This window comes from Chrysochloris asiatica, unplaced genomic scaffold (assembly GCF_000296735.1).
Source record: "Chrysochloris asiatica unplaced genomic scaffold, ChrAsi1.0 scaffold00025, whole genome shotgun sequence".
Classification (NCBI taxonomy): domain Eukaryota; kingdom Metazoa; phylum Chordata; class Mammalia; order Afrosoricida; family Chrysochloridae; genus Chrysochloris; species Chrysochloris asiatica.
In genome coordinates, this window is record NW_006408543.1 from 688,715 (window position 1) to 708,525 (window position 19,811).

Below are 19,811 nucleotides of genomic sequence, written 5' to 3' on the forward strand. Positions count from 1 at the left end.
GTGCGGTTGTTGGGTTGAGTGCTCTGTATGTGTCTATGAGGCCAAGCTTGATTGCATTGTTTAGTTCGTCTGTGTCTTTGTTGAGTTTCTTTCTAGTTATTCTGTCCTTCATCAAAATTGGTGTATTACAAACTCCTACTAGTTTTGTAGAATTGTCTATTTCTTTCTTTAGCTACATTAGAGTTTCAATGATTTTTTTGAGGTTCTTTCACTGAGGACATTGTGGCACTGTGGGGTAAGCACAAGCTGCAAACCACAAAATGGCCAACACCAGTGCATTTCAACTCACTAATGACTTCCAGTTATCCTAGAGTCATACTTTGTACAGCCCACATTCTGATCATTAATGGATATTTGCAGTTGTTTCTTATCATGTTGACTTGTACCCCCTCAGAAAATGAAGCTCCTGAAAGCTTTGTTCCATCCATGTCATTAAGGTTAACTCTACTTTGAGGAGGCAGTTCTTTCTCAGTCTTACCGTTAGTGTCCTCCAACCTGAAAGGACCATGCTACCTTCCAGCACTATGTCAGATACATCCCACTGCTATTTATAAGGTTTTCAATGTCTAACCCTGCAGGTGAAGGCAGGCAGGCTTAGTTACTATGGCTGCTGTAACAGAAATATCCCAGGTTGTGTCTTTAAAGAAGAGAAGCATATTTTCTTACCGATCTGAAGACTAGACGTCCAAATTTAGCGTGTGGCTCTAAAGAGATTCCTCTCTTTGTCTATATCAACTCTTCCTGCTGCTGCTGTGTGTGTTGTTGGGTCAGTTCAGACTCAAAACGGTCCAAGACTGTAAATCTTACGAGTACAGAAAGCCTGGTGGATTTGAACTGCTGACCTTGTGGTTAGCAACCCAACCCATAATCCACTATGCTCTGGGCTCCTGTTGTTGTTGTTGTTAGGTGCCGCCTGGTCCATTCTAACTCACAGAGACCTGATGCACAACAGAATGAAACACTGCCTGGTCCCGCACCATCCTCACAATCATTGTTAAGCATGAGCCCGTTGCTGCGGCCACTGGTCCAGTCCATCTTGTTGTGTGTGTTCCTCTTTTTTGCTGACCTTCTACTTTGCCTCACATGATGGCCTTCTCCAGGGACTAGTTCCTCTGACAATATGTCCAGAGTATGAAATGCAAAGTCTGGCCATCCTGGCTTCCAAGGAGGATTATGGCTGCACTTCTTCCACCATAGATATGTTTGTTCTCCTAGCAGTCCATGGTCCCTTTAATATTCTTCTCCAACACTATAACACAATTGTGTCAATTCATCTATGGTATTTCTTATTCACTGTCCAACTTTCACATGCGTATGAGGTTATTGAAAATGCCATGGCTTGGATCAAGAGCACCTTAGTCTGACATCTTTGTTCTTGAACACTTTAAAGAGGTCTTGTGCAGCAGATTTTCCTAATTCAATATGTCTTTTGATTTCTTGACTGCTGCTTCCATGAATGTTGATGGTGTATCCAGGAAAATGAAGTCTTTGACAACTTCAATCCTTTCTCCATTTATCATGATGTTATTTTTTGGTCCAATGGTGAGGATTTTTGTTTTCTTTACACTGAGGTGCAACCCATGCCAAAGACTGTGGTCTTTGATCTTCTTTAGGAAATATTTTAAGTCCTCTTCATTTTCAGCAAACAAGGTTGGATCATGTGTCTATTGCAGGCAGTTAATGAGTCTACCTCCAATCCTGATGCCAAAATCTTAGTCATATAATTCAGCTTCTCGGATGATTTGCTCAGCATACCGATTGAATAAGTGAAAGAATATAACCCTGGTGCACTCCTTTCCTGATTGTAAACTATTCAGTGTCCCCTTGTTCTGTTTGAATGACTGCCTCTTGGTCTGTGTACAAATTCCTCATGAGCACAATTGAGTGTCCTGGAATACTCATTCACTGCAATGTGGTCCCTAGTTTGTCATGATCCACACAGTAGAAAGTCTTTGCATAGTCAATAAAGCACAGATAAACATCTTTTTGGTATTCTCTGCTTTTAGCCAAGATCCATCTGACATCAGCAATGATATCCTTCACTCAATGTCCTTGTCTAAATCTGGCTTGAATCTCTGACACTTCCCTGCCAATGTACTGTTGCAGCCATTTAAAAAGTATCTTTAGCAAAAATTTACTTGCATATGATATTAATGACATGTTCCTGTGATTTCCGCATTCTGTTGTGTCACCTCTCATGGGAATGAGCACAAATATGCGTCTCTTTCATTTACTTGTCAGGAAGCTGTCTTCCAAATCTCTTGGCATAAATGAATGAGTGCCTCCAGTGCTGCGTCAGTTTGTTGAAAGATTTAAATGTGTGTTCCATCAATTCCCACAGCCTTGTTTTTTGTGAATGCTTTCAATGCATCTTGGACTTCATCCTTCAGTACCATTTGCTCTTAATCATTTGTTAACTCTTGAAACCACTACACACTGACCATTTCTTTTTGGTACAGTGACGCTGTGTAGTCCTTCCATTTTCTTTTGATGCTTTCTGGATCATTCCATGTTTTTGTCCAAAGAATCTTTTAGTATTACAAGTTGAGGCTTGAATTTTTTCTTTAGTTTTTCAGATTGAGGATTGTGGAACATGTTCTCCCCTTTTGGTTTTCTAACTTCAGATCTTTGCACATTTCATTATAATATTTGACTTTGTCTTCTCAAGCTGCCCTTTGAAATTTTCCGCTCAACTCTTTTACCTCCTCATTTCTTTCATTTGTTTTAGCATCTCTATGCTGGAGAGCAGGTTTCAGAGTCTCTTCTGACATCCATTTTGATCTTTTCTTTTCTTTTTTCTTGTCTTCTTAATGGCCTTTTGCTTTCTTCCTGTATGCTGTTCTTGATGTCATCCCACAGCTCTTCTGGTCTTCGGTCATTAGTGTCTAATGCATCCAATCTGATCCTGAGATGACTTCTAAATTGAGGTGGGCTATATTCAAGGTCATATTTTGGCTCTTGTGGACATATTTTCATTTTCTTCAGCTTCAGCCTGAAGTTGATGGTCTGTTCCACAGTTGACCGCTGGTCTTGTTCGACTGATGATACTGAGCTTTTCTACCATCTTTCCCCACAGATGTACTCAATTTAATACCTGTGTATTCCATCTAATGAGGTCCATGTCTTTGATGTTGTTTTTAAAAAAAAAGATATTTGCAATGAACAAGTCATTGGTCTTGCCAAATTTTATCATGTGACTTCAGCATCATTTCTGTCACCAAGACTATATTTTCCAACTACTGATTCTTCCTTGTTGTTTCTAACCTTTGCATTCCAATCACCAGTAATTATCAATATATTTTGATTGCATGTCTGATCAATTTCAAACTGAAGAATTTGGTAGCCTTCTTCAATTTCATCATCACTGATTTTAGTGGTTTGTGCATAAATTTGAATAATAGTGGTATTAACTGGTTTTCTTTGCAGGCATATAGATGCTATCCTATCACAGACAGGATTATGCTTCAAGACATATCTTGAAATGTTCTTTTTGTTCATGAATGTGATGTTATTCCTGTTCAATTTGTCACTTCCGGAATAGTAAATCATGTGATTGCCATCTTAAAAGTGGCCACTACTAGTCCATCTAAGCTCACTAATGTCTCGGGTACTGATGTTTATGTGGTCTGTTTTATTTTTGACAACTTCCAATTTTCCTAGATTCATACTTTGTACATTCTGTGTTCGAATTGTTAATGGATATTTGCAGCTGTTTCACATCATTTTGAGCTGTGACCATCAGCAAAAGAAGGTCCCAAAAGCTTTACTCCATTCATGTCACCAAGGTCAACTCTACTTTGAGGAGGCAGCTCTTCCCCAGTCGTATTTTGAGCGCCTTCCAATCTGAAGGGCTCATCTTCTGGCACTATATGTGACAATGTTCTGCAGCTATTTATCATTTAAAATTCAGATTCTGGCACTATCTGACAGTATTTCACTGCTATTCATGAGCTTGTCAGTGACCAGACTTTCAACGCTAGTCTGCCTCTCCTTCTTCTGGGTCTGTGTTAGTCCTGAAGCTCAGGTGAAACCTGTCTACCATGGACCCTGTCAGCGTTCCAAATACTGGTGACATAGCTTTCAGCATCACAGCAACACGCAAGTCACCACGGTGTGACAGACTGACAGATGAGTGGTGGGCTCCTTGTAGCCGGTAATCCTTGGGGCTCCTGAGTTTGTGGGTGCACATCCACCATCCCACCACCACCATGTGTGTCTCTTTGTCTGTTTGGGGCCTTTTGATTTCAGAAGTGATTCTGTTTAGTATCCTTCCTACACTGATACGATCTCATCAGCACAACCCAAAAGACCTTATTGCTAACTAACGTCACATCCATGGGTACAAAGGGCAGAACTCTGTGGTTTACATTTCTAGATGCCCATTATTGGGTAGGAGCATTGTGAATGTGATTGTTGACTGCCCTGTAATAAGTCCCCTGCTTATGCCAACTCTAAGCATAATGGACCTGGACCATTGGAGTCCATAGGTTTTCAGAACTAGCTCACCAGGCCTTTTTTCCTGTTCAGCATCATAGCAACCGACGAATGTCCACTACGGAAGGCAGACAGTGGCTGTGCGTGTGGTCTGCTGGCCAAGAACTGAACCTGGTTTCTCTCATAGAGAGCACAGATTCTACTACTAAACCGCCATGGCCAACATATTTAATAAGTGTTGTCAAAGTGCTTCCCAAAACAGTTGCTATTTGCCATGGATTGACTTGTGTTCCCCCAAAACATGTGTCACCTTGGCTGGGCCAGGATTCTCAGTGGTTCGGCGGTTCTAGAATGATGTCATCGTCTCCCATGATGTGATCGGATGTGATCAGCCAATCAGCTGTAAGGAATCAGGGTGGGATCGACATTCTGACTCAGGTCACAGCCCGGATCTGATGTAAGGGGAGCTTCCCCGAGTGTGGTCTGCATAACCTCTTCTCTTACAAGAGATGAAGGAAAAGCGAAGTGAGCAGAGATGAAGGGACTCCACAGCACAAAAGAAGGGCCTGGAGTGGACCTGGGGTCCCTGCCCTGGGAGCCTTCTGTACCTAGGGAAACACTGATGCCAAGACACATGGAGGTCTTGGAGACACAGAGGCCCACACGTGCTGAACTGACAGAGAGAAGACTTCCCTGGAGCTGGTGCCGTCAATTCAGGCTTCTAGCCTCTGGACTGTGAGGACGGACGTCCATTCATTTGTTAGAGTCATCCACTTGTGCTATTTCTGTCATAGCAGCGCTAGAGAATGGAAACAGTGATGTAGCCCTCCCTCCTGGAAGGAAGGATGATGTGGCTGCAGCAAAAGACTCAAACCTACCAACAATTGTGAGGCTGGCGTAGGACCGGGCCGTGTTTAGTTCTGTTGTGCCGACGGTTGCTGAAAGTCTGAACCAACTGGACAGCACCTAACAACAACAACAACAGTGGGCATTCCAGTCCCCTCACACCACCTGGCATGGCCATGGAGGTCCTGGGCAGAGGGACTGATGGCCTGATTGGATGACTTGACCCCGTGCACAGCTCCATCGTGTGGCACCAGCATGGGTCTCTCATCCTTTCCTGTGTGAGCGCACGTCTGTAACTAACATCATGTTAGGAAGGCATGCTTGTGCTCTCCTCTCAACACGAGAAGTCGGGACGGTTTTGAGGACCAACTTGGTCGGTCAGCTGACGTTGTCCCTTACAACTCTGTTCTTGCCCATCAGGCTGATTCTGTTTATGTTCTGCTCCGTCACTGTCCCCTCCGCAGCGGAGTCAATGGTCTTGTCCTGAGGACACTGAAGCACATGAAATGGTCATTTTCAGGTCCAAACAGCCAAGTACCCGCACAGGGTTGCTCTTAGTCACAACCAACTCAGTGACACCTAACAACAGCAACAACAATGAACAAAACATTGAATGATGTGGCAGCCGCGGCGGCGGTGGTAGTGGCGTACCGTGGAGTCGGTTCTGACTCTTAGCGACCCTGTACAGGTTTCCGAGGCTGTAAATCTTTACAGGAGCAGAAAGCCTCATCTTTCTCCTGCAGAATGGCTGGTAGTTTCGAACTGCTGACCTTAAGGTTAGCAGCCCAGCTTGTAACAAGTATGCTACCAGAATTCCTTATTGAATGAATGATGTAGAAGGTATCAAACGAAGATGGAAGGAATATACAGAGTCTCTGTACCAAAAAGAAATGGTCAATATTTAACCATTTCAAGAGGTAGCATATGATCAAGAGTCAATGATTCTGAAGGAAGAAGTCCAAAGTTCACTGAAGGCATAGACAAAGAACAAGGCTCTGGGAATTGATGGAGTACAAACAGAAATCCTTCAACTAACATATGCAACACTAGTGGCACTCACTCATCTAGGCCGAGAAATTTGGAAGACAGCTACCTGGCCCACTGATTGGAAGAGATCCACATTTATGCCCACTCCAGAGGTGACCCAGTGGAATGCAGAAATCATTGTCACTAAAGTCACATGCTAATAAAATTTTGCTAATGTTAATTCAAAAATGGCTGCAGTAGTCCATTGACAACTGCCCGAGATTCAAGTCGGCTCCAGATGAGGACGTGGAGCGTGGGATATCGCTACTGATGTCACATGGATGTTGGCTGAAAGCAGAGAATACCTGAAAGATGTTTACCTATGCTTTATTGACTATGCAAAGGCTTTCGAGTGTGTGATTCATGACAAGCTATGAACAGCATTGCAAAGTATGAGTATTCTAGAACATTTAATTGTGTTCTACTCATGAGGACTCTGTACATAGATCAAAAGGCAGTTGTTTGAACAGAACAAGGGGACACTCAATGGTATAAAATTAGGAAAGGTGTTTGCCAGGGTTAAATCAGTATTCTTTCATCATATTTATTTAATCTGTGTGATCAAATAATCCAAGAAGCTATATTATATGGAATAAAAAACGTGGCACCAGGGTTGGGGAAGATTCATTTTCAACCTGTAATATGCAGATGATACAAACTTGTGTTGCAAATGAAGAGGACTGAGCATTGTTTTGTTCAGTTGTACATAAGGTCGCCATGAGTCAGTACAGACTCAATGGCACCTAATAACAATGAACAACAGTTTACTTGGATTTTGTTGTTGTTGTTATATTTTTAAAATAAGATGTGATGGGTGCTCTAATCTCTAAATCCTTACATGTTTGACAGAATAGTATGCAATTCTTGGATTACCCCTGTCACAGATTGAATTGTGTCCTCCTTAAAAGGCACATGACCTTTTTGGAAATAAGATGTTTGCAGAAGTTATTAGTTAACACGAGGGCATGCAGAGTAGGGTGAGATGTAGTCTCGTCGGAATGGTGTCCTCTACAGGAGGAGAAGAGGTGCAGACAGGAGCAAGATGGCCATTTAAAGATGGAGCAATGCTACAGCTGCAAGCCTAGAACCATCTAAGGCCACCCACTGGAAAGAAGCTGGGAGAAAGAAGAAAGGAGCTTCACTGAGTGGCTTAGAGAGAGCATAGCCCTGCTGGCATCCTGATCTCAAACCCCTAGCCTCTAGAACCACAAGAGAATGACTTCCTTCTCTTATAAAGTCCCCCACTTTGAGGTGTGAGAAACATTGTGGATACCCCGGATACTGCCTCGGTGTCTCTTAGTTATGACGTCACCCGTGAGTTACCACGAGTGCTTAAGGACACGCAAGAAATCCAACCTGTACTCATTTTAGCAAAAGTGAGGCTTTCTTTGTTCAACTTTGGAAAAATTAGGTGCTTACCTGAGACGTCACAGGCAGAGATGCACACATGGCTGGCCTGTAAAGGAAAGGAGCTCAGGTAGCATCGTGGTTACGAATCAGACTGCAAACCTCAGGGTCAGCAGTTCGAAACTACCAGCTGTTCCACGGGAGAAAAGATAAAGCTTTCTGCTCCCGTAAAGATTTACAACCTCGGAAACCCTGTTCAGGGTTGCTATGAATCGGAATCAACTCCATGGTACATACCCACCACCACCATCTCAAGAAAGTTCCTTCCCGGGTTCCTCTTGACTGAGTAGTATGGGGTTAACAATCTTTCCTAACTATCTACCTATTGCCTTGATGACTGGATTCTTATTTAATGCTCTTAGTGAACTTCCTCCCCCTCCCCCCAACTCATCCTGTTCACCTACCCCAGGGACATAGGCCCCTGTTGTTATGTGAATCTAGTAATCTTATGGGCACTTTGTTCCTGAAAATGGACCTTCTTGAGAATTTCCCACAGTGGTACTTTTTTTAGCAGTCCTAGGAGACTCGTCTACCTGCTGTCCTCAGCACTGAACAGGACTGTGGGGAAGACACGGGTCAATAGGACTTCTCTGCCTGGATGTCCATTCAGACACTGTCTATGGGTGCTCAGGCCCTCCTGTGTTCTCTCCTGCCCCACTGGGACTAGACGTCTGAAAACGACCTCCCTTTATTCCCTGGAAATGGTTTCCAGCTAGGGTGTGGAATCAGGAGGCTCTCGTGTGGGATCAGAGTGGAGGAGTGAGATGGAAGCTGTTCTGGTGGCAGCCTAGCCGTCACCACGAACTCCTATGGCGGTGATGGCACAGCTTTGGTAACAGCAGGTTACTGCTCACTGCAGTGGCAGCAGAGGTGGGGACAGGCCCTCAGGAAAGATCCGTCACTGGAAAAGGATGGTATGGTTGGTAAACTGCAGGGCCAGCTAAGGTGAGGGAGGCTCCCAGTGAGATGGATGGACACAGGGGCTGAAACAATGGACTCAAACATGGCAACAGTCCTGAGGCCGGCATAAGACTAGGCAATGAGGGAACTTCAGAAAGTTCATGGGAAGTGGAAAGAAAGGACAATGGAATCTTCTCGTGAACTTTCGAAGCTCCCACGTATATAAAGTTGTCAGGAGGCAAAGCCAACTCCACAGTACCTAACAACAAGAGGGTTCTGTCACAGAGAAGTGTTGGTTTCCATCACATTCTCAAGTGCTTCCAGCTCCTGTTTCAGGAGCCACCTGGGTACAAGTGTTTCAGAGCAGTGGTGGGATGGTTTCATCCGGGTGGGTGTATTATGTCAAGAGCGAGTGTGCTTGACATGTTGGTGGGGCATCCAAGCAGCTCTGCAAGGAGGCCATTCTTGTCTGGAAAACTCCCAGAGAGGGAGTAAAGTCCCGGTGATATGAATGTATGGAGCTCATAGGATGAACATGTGACTTTATTTGTGCCCAAGCTGGTGAAACAGGTTATACCACTTATGCTTGTCTGTGGTACCTTTGGTTACAAGATATTTTACATTTTTACAGCGTGAGATCTGTCACTTCATGCATTATGTATGTTGCAAGTAGTTTTCTAAGCTTGGAGAGGTCTCCTTTGTTGAGTAGAAGTATTCATTGTCAATGGTCAAGCTCTGCCTATCATTTCACGGTATGTTACAAAAGGCATTTCTCAATTTGTCCTTGGCTGTGATGTCATTTGCTGATCGAAGGTTTAAAATTTCTGTGTCATCCATCCTGTTGAGTCTTTCTCGGTGACTTCTGGGTTTTCTTGTGTGGTAGCTTGGGGTGGGGGTGCACAAAACATACCCTTTCTTTCCTTCCCAAGTTCTGAAGCAATGAAGATGTGAGACCTGCCAGCCAAGGTGGTGGAGGTTAAAATGCTGGTTTAGTGTCTCTCCGCTGGGTTGAGGAGGTGCCTGGGTAGACCATCCCTGTAGGTTTCCCAGAACTTACCCTTCCAACAGACACACTCAGAGAGAACTCCAAGGGCAAAGGAAGTGGCACCTGCCCTTTGCTGCTTTTATTGTTCTCTACTGGCAAACCCAGGCAGCTGTGGCTGAGGCCTCCAAGCCTCATTCCTCCACCGTGTGTCACAGGACACCCACTGACTGCCATTGTTGCTCTGGAGTTGGCACTGATTCATGACCACCTCGGGTTGGAGTACAGCGGACAAGACTTCTGGCTTCTGCACCCTCTTCATTGTCATTGTTTGAGACCATTGTTGCAGGTACCTTGACACTCCATCACGTTGATGGTTTCCCTTGATTCCATTGGCCTTCTACTTTACCACCCATGATGTCCTTTCTGAGTAATGGTCTTTCCTGATGGCATGTCCAAAAAGATGCTGAAGGTAGCGTAGCTGACAATTTAGGCTGCGTTTGCATAAAAGCCACCTTGCGTCTCTCTGTTTGTTGTATAGTGGTGGTTTGTGTGCTACCGTGATGCTGGAAGCTAGGCCACAGAATCAGAGTCACCTGTTTCATTGGAGTTTCCAAATTAAGACAGACCAGGAAGAAGGAGAGGCGTCACTTTGGAAGGTTACCCATTAAAAACATTATGAATAGCACCGAAGCATTGTTGGCTATAGTGCCTGAAGATGAGCCCCTCAGGTTGGGAAGCACTCGGAATATGACTGGGAAAGAACTGTCGCATCAAATTAAAGTTGACCTTAATGACGTGGGTAGAGTAAAGCTTTTGGGACCTTCTTTGTTGGTGGGGCTCCACTCAAAATGTGAAGAAATGGCTTTAAACTTTCACTGGAACATGGACTGTACAAAGTATGAACCTAGAAGAATCTGAAGTTGTCAAACATAGATTGATAGCCTAGGCATTAGTGAGCTGAAACGACCATTTTGAATTACACAATCCCATGGTTTACTATGATGGAATGACAAATGGAAGAAAAATGATGTCACATTCATCATCAAATGAGCATTCCAAGATTTACCTTGCGTAACAATGCTGTCTGTGATAGGATAATACTCAGAGTCGCACTGTGATAACTTCCATGTTGCTGTGATGTTGGAAGCTATGCCACTGGTATTTTGAAAGTCAGCAGAATCACTCATGGTGGACAGATTTCAGCTGAACTTCCAGACTAAGACAGATTTGGAAGAAGGAGAGGCAGACTTTCGAAAGTTTAGCCACAGAAAACCTTATGACTAGCAGTGAAACACTGTCAGATAGTGCCAGAATATTGAAACATGATGAAGAGCACCAGAATACTGTCATAGTGCTGGGAGATGAACCCCATCAGGTTGGAAGGCACCCAAAATATGACCGGCAAAGAGCTGCCTCCTCAAAGTAGAGTTGACCATGATGAGATGAATGGAGTAATGTCCTCGGGACCTTCATTTGCTGATGAGCACCACTCAAAATGAGGAGAAACAGTTGTTAACATCCATTAATAATAGGAACATGGGATGTATGAAGAAGTATGAATCTAGGAAAATTGGTAATTGTCAAAAATGAAATGGAATGCATAAACATTGATAGCCTAGGTATTAGTGAGTTGGAATGGATTAGTATTGAGCATTTTGATTATGACAATCACATGGTTTATTATGCTGGGAATGATAAATTGAAGAGGAATGGTGTTGCATTCATCATCATCAAAAAGAACATTTCAAGATCTATCTTGAAGTATAATGCTGTCTGTGATAGGATAATATTCATACACATACAAGGAAGACCAGTTAATACTACTATTATTCAAATTTAAGCACCAATCACTAAAGATGTTGTTGTTGTTAAGGGCCATCAAGTTGATTCCAACTCATAGTGACCCTATTTAGAGTTTCCAAGGATTGGCTGGTGACTTTGAACCACTGACCTTGTGGTTTTCAGTACTTTATGCCACAGTGCCAAACCAGGACTCCATCGCTAAAGCTAGTGATAATGAAATTGAAGAATCCTACCAACTTTGTCAGTCTGAAATTGATCAAATGTGCCATCAAGATGTAGTGATCACTCCTGGTGATTGGAATGCAAAGGTTGGAAACAGAAAGGAAAGGTCAGTAGTTGGAAAATACGGCCTTGGTGATAGAAACGATGCTGGAGATCCCTGATAGAATTTTGCAAAACCAGTGACTTCTTCATTGTAAATACCTTTTAAAAGCAACATAAAAGACAGTTATCTACAGGGACTTTCATCAGATGGAATACACAGAAATAAAATTGACTACATCTGTGGGAAGAGATAGCAGAAAAGCTCCATATCATCAGCTAAAACCAGGCAAGGGGCAGACTGTGGAACAGACCATCAATTGTTCATATGCATGTTCAGACTGAAGCTGAAGGAAATGAAAACAAGTCCACGAGAGCTAAAATATAACCTTGAATATAGCCCACTTCAATTTAGAATTCATCTCAAGAACAGATTGGATATATTAGACACTAATGTCCGAAGACCAGAAAAGTTGTAGGATGACATTGGGAACATCATACAGGAAGAAAGCAAAAGGTCAGTAGGAAGACAAGAAAGAAAGAAAAGACCAAAATGGGTGTCAGAAGAGACTCTGAAACTTGCTTTCCAACAACGTAGAGATATTAAAGCAAATGGAAGAAATGAGGAAGTAAAAGAACTGAACAGAAACTTTCAAAGAGAAGCTTGAGAATACAAAGTCAAATATTATAATGAAATATGCAAAGAGCTAGAATTAGAAAACCTAAAGGGAAGAACACGTTCAGTGTTTCTCAGACAGAAAGAAATTAAGAAAAGATTCAAGTCTCAATTAGTAATACTGAATTCTATGAGCAAAATATCGAATGATTCAGAAAGCATCAAAAGAAGATGGAAGAAATCCACAGAGTCACGGTATCAAAAATAAATGGTTGATGTTCAACCATGGCAAGAGATAGCATATGATCAAGAGCCAATGGTACCGAAGGAAGAAGTCCAAACTGCAATGAAGGCATTGTCAAAAAACAAGGCTCCAGGAATGGACAGAATACAAATTGAAATGTTTCAATAAACCGATACAGTGCTGGAAGCTCTCATTGGTCTATGCCAAGAAATTTGAAGGACAGATACCTGGCCAACCCATTGGAAAGGACCCATATTTGTGCTCATTCCAAAGAGAGGTGACCCAGTGGGATGTGAAAAGCATCCAACAACATAATAAATATCACATGCAAGTAAAAGTTTTCAGAAGATAATTAATAAACAGTTGCCGTAGGACATCAACAGGGAGTAGCCAGAAATTCAAGCTGGATTCAGAAGAGGACTTGGAATGAGGGATATCAATGTTGGTGTCAGATGGATCTTGGTTGGAAGCAGAGACTACCAGGATATTTGCTTATGCTTTATTGGCTATACAAAGGCATTTTACTGTGTGGATCAAACAAACTATGGAGAACATTGAGAAAACTAAGAATTTCAAAACACTTAATCAAGCTCATGAGAAACCTGTACATAGACCAGGAGACAATCATTCGAAAAGAACAAGAGGATACGGAATCATTTAAAATCAGGAAAGGTGTGCACCAGGGTTGTATCCTGCTGTGGCACTGTAGGATAAGCACTGGACTGCTAGCCACAAGGTCAGTGGTTCAAACTCACCAGCTGCTCCTTGGAAACCCTATACAGGGTCGCTTGGAGTTGGAACAAATTTAACAACACTTCACAGCAACATTCAATCTGTATGCTGAGCACATAACCTCAGAAACTGGATTATATGAAGAAGAACATGGCATCAGGATTGCAGAAAGACTCATTAGCAACCTGTGATATGCAGATGATACAATCTTGCTTGCTGGAAGCAAAGAGGACTCAAAACACTTGCTAATGAAGACTACAGCCTTCATAATGAGGTGTACCTCAATGTAAAGAAAACAAAAATTCTCTTGACTGGACCAATAAATAATATCATGATGACAGATAAAAGATTGAAGTTATCAAAGACTTCATTTTGCTTGGATCCACAATCAACACTCATGGAAACAACAGTCAAGAAATCAAATGATGATGTATTTTGGACAAATCTGTTGTAAAAGTCTTCTTTAAAATGTGAGCTAAGGTGTGCCTTGACCCAAGCCATGGTATTTTCAATTGCCTCAATGCATGTGAAAGCTGGATAATGAATAAGGAAGACTGTAGAGGAATTGATGCGTTTGAGTTATGATATTGGTGAAGAACATTGGAAAAGTACAATGGACTGTCAGAAGGACAAACAAATCTGTCTTGGAAGAAGTACAGACAGAATGCTCCTTAGAGGTGAGGATGGTGGAAATTTGTTCCTTGTGCTTTGGGCTTGTCAGGAGGGACCACTACCTGGAGAAGGATAGAATACTTGGTAAAGTGGAGGGTCAGCAAAAAAGAGGAAGACCCCCAACAAAATAGATGTACACAGTGGTATCAACAATGAGCTCAAAGTTAACAATAGTAAGGACGATGCAGGACACGGCAGTGTTTTGTTCTCTTGTGCACAGGGTCTCTGTGAGTCAGAACTGGCTTGGCAGTACCTAACAACAACAGTCTCAAGTCCAGTCCGTGTTGAAGGGACGGTGAAATCAATGCCACTTCTCAAGTGGAAAAGCAGCAGAGAATTGTGGTTGTTCCCAATCACATCAGACCAATTCTGTAGGGTAGCTTTCAGAGTGGTTTTTGTGGCTCAACTATACATCCGTCCCTGAGACACACCCCCTCCCTACCGGTGAGTTTCATTCCTTGCATTCAATACCTTTTTGCTTAAATTAACTAATTGTATTTTTGTTATCTACAGCCAAATCCTGATGAGTACAGTATTTGGTTCCAGCAGTGACTGCACAAAACAGGTCTTTAAGGATGAGAATCGGGTTGGGTTTAAAGATCATGGAGATTCAAGTACTATTATTGGATGACAGGGCATTTGAATTCCTGGTTTTCAGTGGTCAATTAGCTCCTTAAATTATAACCTATGGTCAACGGCAATGAAGTACTGATGGAAGGCAGGGCTTTGGTGAGGAGCAGCACGGTACAGTGGTATGAAGACCACAAGGATGGTTGGATGGGTGGGATGGTCTTAACCACATTGGAAAGTCATCAGGATTTTAACCTTATGAGCCCAAGGTATGGTCAGAGAACAAAAATATTTGAATATTCACAAAGACAATCTCTTAAGTCTGTTGATTTGCTATGTCCAAAACTCAGACCTAGAGTATTCTTCTAAGTGTTGCTGAATTACAGTCCATATTGGTTTTGCATCTCCTCCAGATCTCTTACGGGAAATTAAAGCATTAATTGGAATGAGTTGGATCCCTAGAACTGGGATCAGAGAGACGCGTGGGGAGTTTAGATCGCCTGAACTTCCTTGCCAAGGAGGAAGAGCCCCTCCCCCCGCATCTGCTGAGTCTGGTCCTGCCTCCTGAGAAGACCTTGCTATGACCTCTACTGATGTGGTTAGTTTGCAAGCAGATGTCGATTTTCTTCATGCCCCACCACCACCATCACCCCTCATTGCTTCCAAACCTACAATTAGAATCAGATCCCAGCATGTCCCAGGGGGACTAGCACAGAACCTAATTTGGGAAAAGAAGGCTTACACATCAAAAGGGTGCGAGATTGATCATTTATGCTGTTAGAGAGGACTGGGGGCGTGGGGGGCGGATCGTTTCTGCAAAAGCTAGACAAGGGCAGAAATAGTACATTTTACAGCGCACGGAATCTACTGAGATGTGTGCATTCACCAGAGGTCTGAATTCCATTGATGGGCTCAGGAGTGGAAGGGTCTCTAACGCTTTTGTTGGTGGATTGACTGAAAGCAGGACTCAACAATCACCTACGCAGGGTGAGGAGGAGGTGCAGTAATGTCTCAGGGTGGTGCAAAACCCCAAATCTCCTAACTCTGCTCCTCAAGGAGATCCTGGGGAGACTTCACCCCAGCCTTGAGAAATACCGGGCCTCTGCACTCACCACGTGGGCGTGAGACACAGCGCTGCTGATGTTGAAATGGATCCCTGGTTACAATGGGAATAAGGAACACGCTTCTTTAAGAAAGGTCAGGCGGTAAAGATGAAAGCAAAAATGAATAGATTTTAAATCCAAAAGATGGTTAGGTCTGTTACATAAAGCTACGAAAACCATAATTGAAAACAGAAAAAATTAGTCCCTGGATGGTATGAGCGGTAAATGTGCAGTGCTGCTTATCAAAACATTGGAAGTTTGAGTCTACCCAGAGACTCCTTGGAAGAAGAGCCTAGCACTTTACTTCCAAAAAAATCAGCCACTGGACACCCTGTGGAGGACAGTTCTGCTTTGACATGCATGGGGGAGTCATGAGTGAATCCACTTTAGAAAAATCACTCACTGAAAACCTTGTGGAGCACAGTTCTACTCTGACAACATGGGGACATCGTGAATAGAATCTACTTATGAAAAACCCTCCGCTGGAAACGCTGAGGAATACATTTCTACTCTGACACACACACACACACAGGGGTTCCATGAGTCGTGTTGTTGTTGTTAATATTTATCTATTGTTGTTATTATTAAGTGCTGTCGAGTCAGTGCTGACTCATTGCAACCTTGTATAGGGTTTCCAAGGAGCGGCTGGTGAGCTTGAACCATGATCTTGTGGTTCAAACTGACTGTTCAATCCAGCACATTCCCCCACAGCGCCACCCCAGGACTCATTCAAGTTTTGTCAGTTGTTCTAAGCCTGTCCTTCAAAACCAAACGACCCAGTCCAGAACCACACATAACAGTTAATTGTGTCTTTTTAGTCTCTGCCAGTCCGGATCAGTTCTCTAGTAGTTCCTTGCCTTTCATGTCCTTAAAGAACAGGATTTCCATGACTTTTGAAGCTCAATGTCAGTTATTTATAGAATGCTTCTCAATATTCATCATTCAGACGATCACAGAGGTAAAAATGTGTTCTCAGCATACCTGTCCAAGGACACTTCCCTGTCTCCATACCGATGATCTGCACTTGGATCACTTGATTAGAAGATAAAGTTGGTCTTTCCCTTTTGTCATTAGTAATAATCTTGTGGAAGGGTATGCAAGACAATGTCAATATCTTACAAACATTTAATTTATTACTTATTTATATCACTATACTACAAGAATAAGTAAAACACAGTGATGCTTCAAAATCATAGAACCTTTATTTTTAAAATATCAAAATGTGAAGTTACTGTTTCTCAGCATGTCTTTTGTCTAGGTCTGTACACTTCCGAAGGTGATGTTGGCATCTCTCTAACCCTTCCCCCAAAGAATTCTGCTTTCATCCCCTGCCGCACATGACAGTTTCAGCCTCTGTGAGGGGCTCAGATTGTGTTCCTTTACAATATTCTTCAAGTTTGGGGAACAAAAAAGAAGTCTGAAGGGGAAAGATCAGGGCTGGAGGGTGAATGGGGCAGTTTCCCAACGAAATTCTTGTAGGACAGGCCTTGCCACCCTCAAAGAGCGAACAAGTCAATTCTCATGACGGAAAACATCCCTCAGTGCCAATTTCCTGGGTCTTCTTCTCACCAAGGTAATTATCAGTTTTCTTAAACTTTTTTTCCTAATCAGCCCCCATGATTGTCCTGTGTCCTTAGAGAAAGTAGTTTGGGATTTCAAAGATAGCCCCTGTGGAACACAGTTGCTCTAACCTTCTGAGCTGACCTCTTTGCCTTGAGTGTAACTGATCTGGTAGATCCCTCAGGAGTCACTAATTTGATTGGATCCTGTTCTGAAGGCCCCTGACGATACTAAGGTGAGTGTATGACTGAGAGAATTTGTCTTAACCACTCACTGGTTACAGAGACAAGTTTGGTCATGTTTTGTTTGAAATAGGCCTGTGTGCACGTATGAACTAGAGCCGGAGTAGAAGTACTTTTTGATTGATCCTTGTAAGTTCATGCATTCTTATTTTACTTAATGTGTTCTAAGGGTTTCTTTCATTATTTACTTTGCAACTCAAATTGTCCCAGATCTGACCATGCGGACAAGCCAGTTCCTGTGTCCTTTTGCCATATCCCCTTGATTTTGTGAGAACCTTCTTGCTGTTTGTCAGACAAGGATTCTAGGCTCCAGAGCCACCACTACTTTCCCAGGGTAAGAACCAGCCATTTCCCCATGACTCCCTGGTCTCCTATGTTGTTGCTGCTAAGCATTGTTGAGTTGGTTCATATTCATAGAGACCCCATGGACCACAAAACGAAGCTCCATCCAGTCCTGCGCCAGCCTCCCACTTGCTGTTGTCACTGTGTAAATCTGTCCTATGTTAGGGTCTTCCTCTTTCTCTCTTTCCCTCCACTTTACCACTTGCTGAAAATGAAGAGGACTTAAAATACCTGCCAATGAAGATCAAAGATCACAGTCTTTGGTATGGGTTTCACGTCAATGTAAAGAAAACAAAAGTCCTCACCCCTGGACCAATAAATAACATCAGGATAAATAGAGAAAAGATTGAAGTTATCAAAGACTTCATTTTGCTCAGATACTCCATCAACACTCATGAAGCAGCAGTCAAGAAATCGAATGACGTATTGCTTTAAGCAAATCTGCTGCACAAGACCTCTTTAAAGTGCTCAAGAGCAAAAATATCAGTTTGAGGGCTAAGGTGCGCCTGACCCAAGCTGCGGTGTTTTCAACTGCCTCATGTGCATGTGAAAGTTGGACAGTGAATAAAGAAAACTGTAAAATTGATGCATTTGAGTTTTGGTGTTGGAGAAAAATATTAGAAGTATCATGGTTGAGACTTCCAGACACCCAAGTGTCACCAGGAAGTCCAACCCCTTCGTGACCTTGGATAGCAGCAAGAACTGCAAATGCCACTTCAGTGCTCCCTCACACGTGCGTAGGAAGATCATGACGTCCCCGCTGTCCAAGGAGCTACGGCGGAAGTATAACGTCTGCTCCCGACCCATCGGCAAGGACGAGGTCCAGGTGGTTTGAGGACACTACAAAGGTCAGCAGATTGGCAAGGTAGTCCAGAGGTGCAGAAAGAAGTATGCTACATGGAGAGGTGTAGCAGGCTAATGGTCCAACTGTCCACGTAAATATTCACCCGAGCAAGGTGGTTATCACCAGGCGCAAACTGGACAAGGATCAGAAAAAAGTTCTTGAACGCAAAGCCAAATCTCGACAAGTTGGAAAAGAAAGAAAGGCAAATATAAGGAAGAGTTTATTGAGAAAATACAAGAATGAATATAACCTGCCGTGGAAGCTCAGTGTAACCCTAGATTTCTAGCCTAGTGCGTGTTCCTTGGAAACGCTTCCTGATGACTTTGAAACATGTAACTTCCATCTAGTTCTGTTATTGCTGTGTGATTCCATAAATCTTCCTTTGCAACTTTGATTACCACTATTATGAATAAAAATTGGAAATGTTTCCTAAATGAAAAAAAATAATAATAAAAGGAACATGGTCTGCCAGAAGAGTAAACCAATCTGTGTTGGAAGAAGTACAACAAGAATGTTCCTTAGAAGCCAAGATGGTCAGACTTCATCTCTCATATTTGGACATAGTATCAGGAGGGAACAGTCCCCGGAGAAAGACATCGTGATTGGTAAAGTGGAGGGTCAGTGAAAAAGAGGGCGATGGATTGGCTGGCAGCAGGAATGGCTACAGTGTAGCAACAATTGTGAGGTTGATGCAGTACTAGGCAATATTTCCTTCTGTTGTGCATAAAGGTCGCTATGAGTCAGAACTGACGTGTTGACACTACCAACAACCACTTAACCAGGCATGCTGTCTTTTCCCAGAGACTAGTTCCTCCTGACCACATGTCCAAAGTACAGGAGAGACAAAGTCTTCCCATTATCACCTCTTACAGGCGTTCCCGTTGTACTTCTTCCAAGACAGATTTGTTTGTTCTTCTGGCGATCGATGATACTGTCAATATTCTCCACCAATACCATAATTCAAGTGCTACAATTCTTTGTTCTTTTTATTCATTGCACAACTTTCATATGCATATAAGGCAATTGAAAATACTATGACTTGGGTCACGTGTAAATTAGTGCTCAAAGTGACATCTTGGCTGGTGAACATTTTAAAGAGGTCTAGTGCCGCAGATTTGCCCAATGCAGTTTCATTTCTTGGCTGCTGCTTCCATGAACACTCATTGTGGATCCAAACAAAATGAATTCTTTGACAATCCAATTTTTCTTCATTTTATCATGATG